Source organism: Grus americana, chromosome 5 (genome assembly GCF_028858705.1).
Source record: "Grus americana isolate bGruAme1 chromosome 5, bGruAme1.mat, whole genome shotgun sequence".
NCBI lineage: Eukaryota > Metazoa > Chordata > Aves > Gruiformes > Gruidae > Grus > Grus americana.
In genome coordinates this window covers 38,398,034-38,411,201 of record NC_072856.1, presented here as the reverse complement: position 1 = coordinate 38,411,201, position 13,168 = coordinate 38,398,034, and the positions used below count along the sequence as shown (strand labels likewise).

General features: G+C 43.2%; 1 protein-coding gene across 2 annotated transcripts in view; it reads left to right on the top strand.

Moving 5' to 3' along the window:
- Window positions 1-6,438: 6,438 nt before the first annotated feature.
- The window catches only part of STXBP6 (syntaxin binding protein 6), a 141,123-nt gene continuing 134,393 nt past the window's right edge, over window positions 6,439-13,168 (top strand). For both annotated transcript variants that reach the window (XM_054827906.1, XM_054827905.1), the window contains exon 1: window positions 6,439-6,965. The gene's annotated coding sequence lies outside the window, so the exon portion shown is untranslated. The remainder of the gene's footprint in view (window positions 6,966-13,168) is intronic.

Genomic DNA, 13,168 nt, shown 5'->3' with positions numbered 1-13,168 from the left:
TCAGCTATCTTTCAGTCAACTGAAAGGCAAGGTAGTTTGACCTTAGTTTTGCCATTTGCATATGCAAAAATAGAAGTCAGATTGAGGAGCTTTTGAAAACTTTGCATCTTCATAAACAACTGTGAAGCCAATATCATAATATTGATAAAAATACCACAGTTTTCAAAAATCTATTTTCAATGCTTCCTTCCATACGCTTATCTTCAGTTATCTATCTATATGGTCTTTAAACATCCTCCTCCTCATTATTATCAAGCTGTTTCAAATACAATATTTAACTTGAGGAAAATATATTTTGTGTACATTTTATATTTCAAATATAAAACTACACAATGATTTAAACCTTAAACAAAATTAGGGTCTATAATCAATGCAATAATAAAAAATAAACTGAATGGTTTTCTGGGAGAACAAAACTTTCCCCAAACAATAAGATTTTTCCTTTTTGTTCATTCACAGCTACAAGTTGAATTGAAAAAGAAATTTGTTTCTAAGGAACGAACATATTTGTATTAGCTAATCTGGGACATGATTTAGGAAAGAATACTACAGAGCCAATAAAACATTACAGAAGTGCTTTGTAGAGGCATCACAGTAAATCATCTAGTGCTGTCTGCTTTTTCTCCACTTTACCATGAAGGGCATTTTCCAAAAAATTGCTATGAACTTTGTAAGTACTCTTGACTCCAAAGCAAAAAAATCCCCAATTGTAAAAATTTTTGAATTAACTGTTATGAAAGTATGTTTCTAACCTTTCTAAAATCCTTGAATTTCATACTCAGCCCCATGATCTTTAACACTAGTCTCCACATGGCTATGATATTAACCATTCAGTGATGATAAACAGAAAGGCATGCCATGCAAATGATATATAATTTTATGTTGCATTACCCATACCATATTACGAATCACACTAGAATTTCTGTGGTCAAGTCATACACTTTGTTAGGCCAGGCAGCATGTGACGTCACTCCCCTGGTAATCATAAACATTATACAGAGATTTTATCTGCTGTTCAAGAGAAACCTGTAATTAGTGACTAAGCCAACCAGATCTAATAAAATGCTAGGGTCTTCCAAGTCCTATAAGCAAGCACTAATCAAAGCCCTTTAAAGCTCCCACTGCTGCCTAACCCACTGTATGTCTTTTCAGAAAAGTGCACCTTTTCAGAAAATTTAGGAAAACGTCACTAAGAATTCCAGGATATTTGAGGTTCACTTGTGCTCCCCACTGCCTTGCTGTCTGTCTGAAAGCTTTCTGAGATATCACCAGTCATGGGCAACAATTCTTCATCTCATTCTTACATGGCTATTTTTAAAGTGGTCCATGCATGTTCTGTGACAACAAGCTCCAATAACCTCATTTGAGGAAGCTGGACAGTTCTAATGTATCCTGGTAATTTGGAATTTGGGCTTTCCACACACAAACATATACATATATATATATATGTTATATTAATTATAATTTAATTAAGGGCTATTTCTTTTGGACAGTGTTTATACTTCATTAAACATTTTAATTTTCAATTGGAGATGAGGCTTAGAGGAGACCTGAGTTTGCAGTTAGGGATATTATTTTAATGTAAACAGGAAATTAATAAATATCAGATGACATCAGTGCAGAAACAGAGTGAACAGAAAAATTATGATGAAATATTATTCAACTTTTTGCAGTGCTTCATTTAGTCTGTCTTAAAGAAAGATAAAACAATCCTGTAGAACAGCATCCTCCATATGCTGGACTTTTATTGATATTTTGAAGTATTGAAATTTCCTGCCCTTGTTTTATGGTTCTGTCAGATGAGAGTCCCTCAACGAAATACTTGCTTTGCTTTACATGTCCTATAGATCCTGCTGTGGAATATCCCATATCTGTGCTGTTTTCTATAAACCGTTGTCTGATTTGCTTCCCAGCCTCAATCTTTTGGTTGTTCTTTCAACCTCATAGAATGAATACTTTCAAGAAGGTATTTAGGGGGTTCTTTATTACGTAGGAGAGGAAGAGTCCAACAGAGAGGAGGAATGCCTCCTTTGCTATCTGCCAATACTTTCTGCTGCTGAAGAAGTGCAGAATTCCTGAATGCTCCCTCCATGGGTAACAAAGCAGCGGGAGCAATTTGTTAAATGACCTTCTTATCATCCAGAAGTCTGTATCTATTAACACAGACTTACCAACTTTGCAGTGCATAGATGCATACTGCTTTTCTTGCAAACATTAGTAAATCCTATTAATTCTGTGCTTCAGATGGTTCCAGTTTTCTTTTTGTTAGGCAACACTTGCTAATTCTGAGTACTTCCAGAAGAAAATATGACTCAGCAAGGGTGACAGGAAGTATACTTTTCTGTTAAAAACTTATTTGTACCTTTTAAAAAATAGAGATGCAAATCTGTCAATATATTTTCTTACATATGGATGCATTCTTTCATCATTAGAAAAAGCAATACTGCTTGTTTCATTCAGAAGCAAAAAGAGAAACAGAGCTATGATCCTTCAAACAACCCATGGGGGATGTGCTGTAGTTTTGCAGTATACATGCTGTTTGTCACTGATGCCTAGTTTCTACTTTAGCCTATGTCACACCAGGTTCTGCCCCTCCTGCTGTCAGCTCTCCACAGACCCCACCTCTTGACTCTTGGAGGCTGGCTGCCGTCCCACTAGGCGACAGGAACGTGGGCTGCTCTAGAGCCTGCTGCTGCAACCCCATTACTTTTAATCACAGGCTTGGATTTGCTACGTGGGGGTTTCTGATCTGAGGGCTAGGGCAATTAGCAAGAGGAGCACCGTATGCAGGTGACAGCAGAACACAGTTCTGGCTCCCATAGCACTGCAGCCTGAGAAATCCAAAAGTCCAGGACACAGCTCCCCCCTCCATATAGCTAATCAATACGCTGTTATCATGCACTTTCTTATGAGTTATTATCTCTGTCTTGCATCTGTCAAGCATTTAAATTGGTTAATGAGTTTAGGTATGCACTAAGCATGAACAACAGCACTTGTCATCAGCAGCTTCATGCATTCAGTTTCTGTTACCTATCTTTAAAAGTTATGTTTGAACATTAATTTCTCATATTATACTGCAGGTGTCCTGCATAGTCCTGTTAATGCCGTGATGGACTACAGACATCCTGCTAATTACTCCTTTATCAAGCTGTTTATCAGTGACACTCCTAGGCACTCTGGTGGTTCAACTACATACCTATAATGGATTTCCTGCTCTCCACGCCTGCATGACATTTCTTTAGCCTAAATTCTGAGGTCATATTTCTCAGAAGCAGTTTATTATCACAGAATCATCACAAAACCATAGAATGGTTTGGGTTGGAAGGGACCCTAAAGATCATCTAGTTCCAACCCCCCTGCCAGGGGCAGGGACACCCTCCACTAGAAGAGGTTGCCCAAAGCCTCATCCAACCTGGCCTTGAACACTTCCAGAGATGAGGCATCCACAACCTCTCTGGGCAACCTGTTCCAGTGCCTCACCACCCTCACAGTGAAGAATTTCTTCCTAATATCTAATCTAAATCTACCTTCTTTCAGTTTAAACCCTTTATCCCTTGTCCTATCACTGCACTCCCTGATAAACAGTCCCTCTCCAGCTTTCCTGTAGGACCCTTCAGGTACTGGAAGGCTGCAATTAGATCTCCCCAGAGCCACCTTCTCTTCTCCAGGGTGAACAACCCCAACTCTCTCAGCCTGTCCTCATAGGAGAGGTGCTCCAGCCCTCTGATCAGCTTCATGGCCTCCTCTGGACTCTCTCCAACAGCTCCATGTCTCTCCTGTACTGGGGCCCCCAGAGCTGGATGCAGCACTCCAGGTGGGGTCTCACAAGAGCCGAGTAGAGGGGCAGAATCCCCTCCCTCGACCCACTGGTCACACTTCTTTTGATGCAGCCCAGGACACAGTTGGCTTTCAGGGCTGCAGGTGCACATTGCTGGATCATGTTGAGCTTCTTGTCCACCAACACCCCCAAGTCCTTCTCCTCAGGGCTGCTGAAATGTAATTTTAAGTATCTTGCACACAAGCCATTTCCTGTCTCATGCTCCTGGAGCAAAGGCTAAGTTTTGCTTTTGAATACTATTTAATCTCTATTCTGGTGGGACTGATGGAGTGTGAACCTTTCCAAATCTGGACCTCCCTCCTGATCCCATGGGATTACAGAAAATACAGGCAAGCTCAGAGCTTCTTTTTTGGGTCTCAGAGATGTGCTTTGGTAGAATTAGTTAAAATGGTTTAAGACAGTATTGCTTCCCAGGTTTAAGCTCTGCCTCCTGGCCAGAGATTGCTGCAAGGAATGTTTAGGCTAGAGGTGAGGTTAGTTTGTACTGAGATAACAGACTATGAATTGGGGTAGGAGAGATACAAACATATGTCCTGTCCTACTATGAAGACGGTAAGCCTTCTTCTGTGGGCATTAATCTCTCAAATTTATTCATTTAAATCCACCAGATATTACTTGTCAGAACCCTTAGGCACTCAAATAATTTTACATGGTTGTCTGACAGATCTTTTTTGAGTTGTTTATGGCTACTTACATGTGTAAACCTGCTTGCTTGCCTAGATCTGTTTGGCATGAAGGCTGAAGTCTGCTGGACAGTTTTGGTGTGCTAAATCTGTCTAACTAATAAATTTATCCAGTCATAGGAGGAGAACAATGGCTGAGCACAAGCATGCCACTCAGTCTGACAAGCCCAAGGACAGTGAAGAAGACATTTTACAAGAACAGTACAAGTCATTGCAAATGACAGGCTATGCTTAAATATAAAGGCCATGAACATAATTTAGCATTTCTAGAAGCAACAATCAACTTAACAAAATTACATACAATCGGCTCAAAAGATGCAAACAGGAGACACATTTGAAAGGCTTAAGTAGATGCAAAAATAAAAGCCAGACTTCAGGTTCTACTCTTATCTGAAATATATTGCTGCAGAGACCCTTGGGGGGGTGGGGGGAACCTGCCAAACAATGAAACCTCACTAAAAGAAGAAAAAAAGAGAAAAAAGGTTGAAGGGCTGAAAAGTGTAATTTTTAGTGGTCCCAAATGCATATTCAGCCTTTTTGCTTCTTGGTTTCTGGATCAGGTAATTAAATGACCATCTCAGCTTCAGTGTTACTAGTCTGTATGGTTGCAGAGAAGTTAGAAAGTGACATTTTTAAAAACATGGTATTTAGATAGTACATAAAAATGGATCACATATCTGGATGTTCCCAAGTTTATCTTTCTAAAAAAGGTAATGATGAACTCTTTGGAGGTCTCAATGCTCAGATTCCCCGACTACTACATGAAAAAGTAACCTTGCTTCCAACTTTGCCTTTCAGAACTGTGGCCTGTCTTCCCTGTTTTCTTTTCATGGCTGTGCATTGGATCCTGGAGACATTGAACTCTATTGGCAACCAGACTCACACAAAAAAGGGATCTATCTTTTGGAAATTTATTTTTAATATACAGGGGAAACTGAAGGCCACTGGGGGCTGAACTTCTTTATATATGATGGGGAGGCAGTAAGGCATTTGTGGGAGGCTGTTGCCTGCAACAAAAGTAGATTGGCTTTTTCCATGACACCAATGCAAAATTTATTGAAATGAATATGAGTCATTGAATGGATTTCAGAGCATTTTTAAGAGAGATCTAAAGGCGCAGCAATAGAACTGAGTGTAATGGACTGAAAAACTGACATGGTAGTGAACAACTGCCAGTGTGTAACATCAACAACCATTAGATTAAATGATGGGATTAAAATACACACACCCCCCCCAAGCAAACAATCAACTTACATTGCCATTAACTAACGGAAATTATACTAAACACAGTTCACCTTGACAATCACACAAAAATGCAGTGTTATATATTAAACATTGCAAAATAAAGTACAAAAATATTTTGCTATGTTAGGAATGTTTATTTTCGTACTAACCAGCCTATTGTTTTCAAGCATTACATTCCCAGTATTGCCACAGTGAACGCACAGCAATTCCAGCAACGTGGCGCAGAAGCTGGACATCTCACTAATACCCAAAGTAGAAAGTCCAGTAGCAGAATTCCCTTCCAGCCATACCCTCTGAGCGTGGATTAACGGCCCTCTGGCATTACTTGTTTGAAGCCTGATGCTTTCGCAGAACGTAACGCCTTTCAGGAAGCCCACGGCATTCCCCCACCTGAGGGACCTGGGGCTGCCCAGCCCTTCTTCAGCGCTGCTTTCCCTTCGGGCCGTTCAGACGAGTCAGACCCGAGTCCCACGCTGCTGGCTTTCTGTGACAAGGTGTGAACGGCTTTCTGTTTCCCTCAGCACGTTTAGCGCTGCAAAACTCGTGAGAGAGCTAAAAGGATGCGTTACCAATTCATTTTGGAGGTTCGTCCCTCTGAGCTCGTTTAACCCAGGCGCCTCCGCCCGCCCAGCGCCCGCTCCAGCGCCGCAGGGAAATCCAGCCCCACGGGGCCTCCCCCGGCCGCCGCCGCGGTCCGCTCCCGCGGTCCGCTCCCGCGGTGCGCTCCCACGGTGCGCTCCCACAGTGCGGCGCTGGCGCCGCCGCCAGTCCGGCTACGCGGCGGCCCCGCGGGCGCGGAAGAGGCGCGATCCCGCGATCAGCAGCGTTTGGGCTTTCTTTGTTCCCTCCCCTCCAGCGATCCCAAACTCCCGTCCCAACGCGCTTATTTCCTCCTGCCTCCCAAACCAGCTTCCTGCCCTCGCTGCCACCGCTTCTCCCCGCCCGCCGGCCTCTCCGCGCCCGCCCCGCCGCCGGTTCGCGGGCGGCCCGGGACGGTGGCGGCGGCGGGGGCGGGGGGCGGCCCGCGGGCGGCCCCGATTGGCGCAGCCGGCGCACGTGGGGCCGCCCTCACGCCTCGGTGCTGGCAGCGCGGCGGCCGCTGCCGCGGGCCACGGCACGGCACCGCACTTCGCGCGGGTCTCCGCGCATCGCCCGTGCCGCTGCGGCGAGGAGAGAAGCCGAGCCGAGCCGGCGGGAAGGTAGATGTGGGGGAGGTAGCCCCCGTGCTGCGGGTCGCGGTCGCTGTTGAGCGGGCGGGGGGCTGTGCCGCCCGCGGCGGAGCCGTGGGATGCGGTGGGGGGTCCCTCGGTGCGGGGGTCCCTCGGTGGGGGCGCCGCGCCCGCCCCTCTGGGGCTGGTGGCTGCCACGGCGCCGGCGGGAGGAGCTCTCTGAGGAAGCGGGGCAGAGAGTTAACGATTAACTCCCCAGCGGCGTTCCCCTCCTCGACACCGGCTCCGGGAGCGCCGTGGGCGCCCCGGGGGTGCCGGGCCGGGCCGGGTCAGCCGAGTCCGCACCCTCGAGGGACGCGGCTATTCCGCGGCCGCGCGGCGGGGCGGGGGCGGCCGTTGCCGGAGCCCGCGGAGTTCCGCGGCCGCGGAGCGCCGTCCGCCGGGCGGCTGAGGCGAGGCGAGAGGTGCGTCTGGCAGCGCAGCCATCCCCCGCCGTCGGAGGCTGTCGGAGCGGGGAGTCGGGGTGGGTCCCGGCCCTGCAGTCACCCCCCCCCGCCCCCAGCCGGAGGCTTTGCTCTGACACCGGCCCAAAAGCCTGGGCGCTGCCGGGAGCCGCTGTGCAGCCCGGCAGTGGTCGTTCCCCCGGCGTTCCTCCTGGGGAAATTCTTTTGGTGGTGAAGAGCGGCACAAACCGGGCAGCAAACGTTAAGCAGATCTAGAGGTCTCCTTCCAACGGAATGTTTTAGGCGTAACCTTGACAGTCCAAATGAAAGGGCCACCACTGCCTTCCCTGCCTTCTGTTTGAACTAGGTTTGCTAATGGAAAAGTAAAACTTACATCATCTGTCTTCTGTATGCTCTTGTGTTGCACTGCTGCTGCTAAAGTCTGAAGTTCAAGGAAATATTTACCATTATTTAGAGAAATGTGTTATTCTTTTTTCATCTTATTTTGCCCTCTGTCAAACAGCGGAGTTTGTGTCTTAGGAATTACATCACTTTGCAAATCCCTCTATCTTTCTCTAAATATAAGCCGTCTTTTAGGATGTCTTCACCTTGGCTGTTTTCCTTTTGTGAGTCAGAACTAGTGTTACTGCTTTTCATTGCTTGAACAGGCTCCACAGACCCATGACACCTCTCTTAAGAGTTTTAAGAGTTGTTGCTGATGTCATGGGGATCATCTGGGAGCTCTTTGTGCTTCTTACTGAAGCGAACAGGACCTTATCCTTTGCCATACTGAAATACTGGAAGATAGCAATGTGGTATCTTGATTCTCTTTTGATTACGACATCTAATCAAAGCTGCAGTATCTAACGGTAGAGGAGGTCTCTGACCTGCCATCTCTTTGATGAGAGGAATAAGCAGAGGGCAGGGACATTGTGCCTTGCATTGAGCTAGCAAGTCATAGGTTTCTTTTCCACATCTGTAGTTTTCATGCACCCTTTGACTCCTGAATATTTCTGTAAGTGTAGTTAGTTATTTTAATGAGGCCTTAAAAATCCAGACATGATGCTTTTTGAGGTAATAAACACAAAATAAATACTTGGGGTAGTTTGTGAGTGTGAATAGTCATGACGATGAGTTGAGATTTCCCCGCCCCCCACCATCTGTGAAATAAAATTTTACAGTTTCTTGCCCCTAGGAAGAATGATCCCCTCTGGGGCTGATGGTCGTCTGCTTGATAGATTACTTGAAAAAGGTCTCTTTCAATGAAATGTTTTAGGGCCTTTCTGCCTGGGGGAATGCAGTTACTGTGTAGTCATGCCGTGCTAATTTCCCTTGTGCATACTCTTGATTTTCTTTAAGAATATGCCTTAAAAGTTGGATGGCACCTCCCAATCACCATTTTGTGATAGCTTCCCCAGGGGAAGGAATTTCCAGGTGGAAAAAAGTCTGTGAAGAATTGTGCTGTGGAAAGTAAGGGGTGCTTTAGCCCTGAGTAGAGTGTTTGCCGTGGGGAAGGAGGTTGCCTTAACTTGCACATTGACTTCTCATCTCCATTTCATTTATCTTCATGTTTCTGAGTGTCTCTCTAGACGTGGTCTGGATCTGAACATCTAGAGCCATGGAATTGTGACAGAAACATAATAACGTGTGCTGTAGAAGGCCCCCCAAAAATATTTTATGTTTTTTCTTCCAGATGTATGTTCACATCACCTCACTCTTGTGTGCATGTGTTATTTTTAGACAGTGAGGGTAATATGAAAATAAGCTATTTATAAAATCCTCACTATGAAGTTGGGGTTTTTTTCCCTCCTAGTTGAATATTTTTTTCATTATATTACTTCAGGCTACCTATACTGGAAGTTCATTTCTTAAATAAGATGAATTCATCAGTAGATACTTCTTGTGTTTGTACTGTTGTTAGTAGATTAAAGTGTGCATTTTAGAAAACTTAAAAATACCTTTTTTAAAAAAATGAAGTTTTTAAAACTATGGGAGAAGATGACTTCTGTTTTATTATGAATAGAATTCTGTGAAATGCTGACTCTGGAAAATAGTAGCTGTTGGTCTGGTTTGGGGGGAGGTATGCTGTCTAAATAATAGTGCTTTTTGTTCTTTCTTTCTCTTTTCTTTCTTTGTAACTTAAATGTTCCTTTCCAGTGTACAGCTGGTAAGTTAACATTGCCAAGGTTGTACAAAAGTGTTTTAATCACAGTTTTGGAAGCCTATGTTTGAATAACGTGATGATAAGACAAATTGATTCCTCCTGTTTTTAACCAAACTGGAATGCTATAGCTAATATGTATACAGAGACAAATCAAGCCCTTCAAGAGAACACTTAATTTGCTTAGTCCTTGATTGGCAGTCTCTAGTGATGTTGAGGATTTGAAAAATGGATGAACTAAAAAGCCTTGGCATTAATTTGTATTGTTGCCAGATATGCCAGTGAATTCATTAATACGCTTTTGCATATGACTGCAGCAAGCAGTGCTGTGTTAACTGTATAGAAGCATGTTTAAATTTAGGGTTTCGGCTTTTGGTTTGACTATTTCTTGTTGTTCTGAGTCAGGACACACAAACTAGGGTAAATCTAGTATCTGGTGCTAGTAAACATCACCTGATTGTTCCTGGTTGCTTCTTGTGTAGCATTCCTTGATTATACAAATTTTTAATAGGGAACAACTAAACCAGTTTTTTGTATCCCAGACAAATTTTTTGGACTTTGAGAAAAGGAGAGCAAGATAGTAACAACAATTCAAACCAAGAAATAAGTTAACAAGAGAAGGGACTATTGGTTTTCCTATCCAAATGATGTCAGTGAACATTTAGGCTGTGATGTGAAGGGGGGAACTGTGGTTTTAAAGGGGTGCAGGGAAGGACATTGCCTCTTACTGGTTTGTTTTTTTTTTTTCCTCCCCTCCTCTGAGTAAGCTGCTATCACAGAAGTGAATGATGGTTTCTCAGGAAGCAAATGCATTTCTAAGCCTATATATAGCAGAAATAAACTCATGAAATATACTCAGTGGGTAATTCAGGGGAGAAAAGAGACGAGACCATTTTACAAAGTCATTGTATTCAAACTCTTTCAAAACTGCCAGTACCCTCCTTCCATCCTGAAAAATCTTTTTCTGGTAGTCCTTTTTTTTTCCCCAGCATGCATTTTCTGGAGGCCCAGTTGACGTTTGGCACGTGTTGTTCATTGTGACACCCGAGAGCTCATAGTTGAAGATTAAGGTGTGGGTTTTTTCCATCTTAAGCTTAGGCAGACATCCTCTGCACCTGAGGTCTTTGACACAGATGATGCTGTGGGGCTTCTTTGTCATAAGTATAAAAGATACTAATTCCTTTGAAAATGGGATTGTGTGGCTGTAGGTTAGCTCAATAGTATTACGTGTTCCTACTTCACCTTTCATAATTTTTCTTTGGCAGATAGTGTTAGGAAAGTATTTCCGGCTGTGCTGGAGTGCTGCAGGTCTGGGAGCAGTTTGGACCGTAATGTTCCTGGAAGGGCGGGCTGTGTTCTTTACCAGATAGCACTTACATTGGATTGTTGATGCTTGGAAGGCCCACATTTATATGTGTGTGTATTTAATGTTGTGAGCTCCTGACTTTTATGTGTAGATCACAGTTAGTGGTAATGCAATTACAGTAGACCCAAGGGAAAAAAATCTAGACATTTCTGATCTGTAACATTTTAATTTCCTTAATAAAAGAGGAGCATTATGAGCGTTTACGATTGCTCAGCTGTGCAGAATTTTTACCAATGGTTACAAACACGAGGTATTAAAAGTTTTAATGTCGTGAGCTGATCTGGATTAAAGTCCAGCACTGAAAGCTAAACTTACTCTTTCTTGCCCTTTAAACTTGGTTTTAGTCTCACTGTAGACATGAGAGCAGTGCCAGCTCCAAGAGTCTCTTCCTGCCCCCCTCCACCCCCGCCCCGCCAATTGTAATGTGTGGCAAACTTCAGATACTTTCTATTCATTTTCTTTTCTTGGACATTATGTGTGATTTTTAGATCTGTGAAGTTTCCAAGTAGCATAAAACTCGGGGTGTAATTACAGCCATATCTGTTAATAATAGGGGAAAATCCCAAATTATATATATCTGTATGAACAAACACTTCAGATGGAGAGACTGCAAAACAGGTTTCTGGGTAGGTTCAGTTTGTCTTGTTTCTGCGTAAACCAGTTCAGTTCAACCTGTATCAGTAATAAATAATAAACTTGTTTTGAATTAGTTTTCAGTACAAGAAATTAACTTACTCCTACTCCAGTTAAACTGAACTAAAATAAACCTGGTTAAATCATGAATAAAATTGTACCACTGTGGAAACAATTTCCTTTGCTTGAAGCATCACCACACGGTAAAATCGGTAATGTATAAAATTTGGTGCTTGATTGCAATTCATCTGCAAAAAAGATCTTGTAAATACTTACCATTTCTTCTTGGTAACTGCGCTGGCCAACAAGTTTGTTATTTATGCATTTTGGTTTTGGGTCTCCTTTTCACAGGCAGTTCTGTGGTATGCGTGCAGGCTGTTTTAGAAAATACTCTCTTGTATCTTGCAATTACTTGCTCATAGAACCTACGCTGTAATTCCCTAAGTTTGCTTGCAGTTTTTTTCCTATTTGTTGAAGTGCAAAATTGGAAAGTGTTTCAATTCCATTTCTACCTTTCCACCTGCTGGTGTATTTTGGAGGAGGGGAAGAACAAACACTTGCCATATGCAGTCCATGCTTGGAAACTCCCTCTTGGCAATTAATAGAAGTTCTAGGATGTTCCCAAGCTTCCTCTTGAATTGTTTGCCTTTGTGGGCCATTATCTGAGCATGTCAACTTTCTGTCTTCACTTAGAGACACAATGTTCGGGTCATCATCATTAGTCATATATAGAAAGAAAGACTACGATCAATTATTGACAGATTGGTATTACTCTGTTAGAGTGAGTTCCTGTTAGCTCATTTATTTTCTTGAGCTTGTATGGCAGGTTTCTGACACTGTAATAAAAAGTGTCCAAATGTTCTGATATGCCCAGAGGTTAGTGACTAGTCTGTTAGCACCTTTGTGACTTTTATATCAAGTGGGGATTTGTTCAGTGTTGGTTAATGAACAGCTCTACCCTCTAACAGTGTTCACTTTGCTATTCTGTAGGACTCGGTGTTGAGTCATTAGCTTTTCAGGCAGCATGCGCTGGAGAAGGGATGCATGCTCAGAAATGTGCTCCACTTGTGCCTGGAAATGCAAAGGGACTTCTTACTGGCTTCCTGATGCCATCAGTTCCTTGCCGGTGTGCAGCTACTGCAGTTGCTGTGTACCTTTGCCACTTTCCTTCATGGAATTCAAGTTATGAGATGCAGGGAGCCAAAAAAAGTGTCTGGTGTCACTATACATCTTTCCATTGGGAAAGACCAGCAAAAGAATTTACATTCAGCTTCCCTTAGTGTCTTAAAGACAGATTTAGAGGTAGGTGTTGAAACTCAGAATTCACAACTCAATTTTGTCATTTTAAAGTCTATATCTACACAAAAGTGATTGCATGAAGAAAACAATCTGACTTAAAAATACAAAAACCCCAGAAGATCACAGAACAGCTAAGGATTTTTGCAGATTTTTTGCAGATCTATCATACCTGTCTCTTTAGAAAAAAACCCTATGTTAAGATTAGCTTATTGTTTGTTTTGGAAGATGTAGAAAGGAAATTGCTGCTTGTAAATTCAAATGTTCCACTAGTTAAGGCAGAATATCTAACTCAGGAGGTTTTGTTTTATTCTTTTCCCTTTGTTTGGTAAGC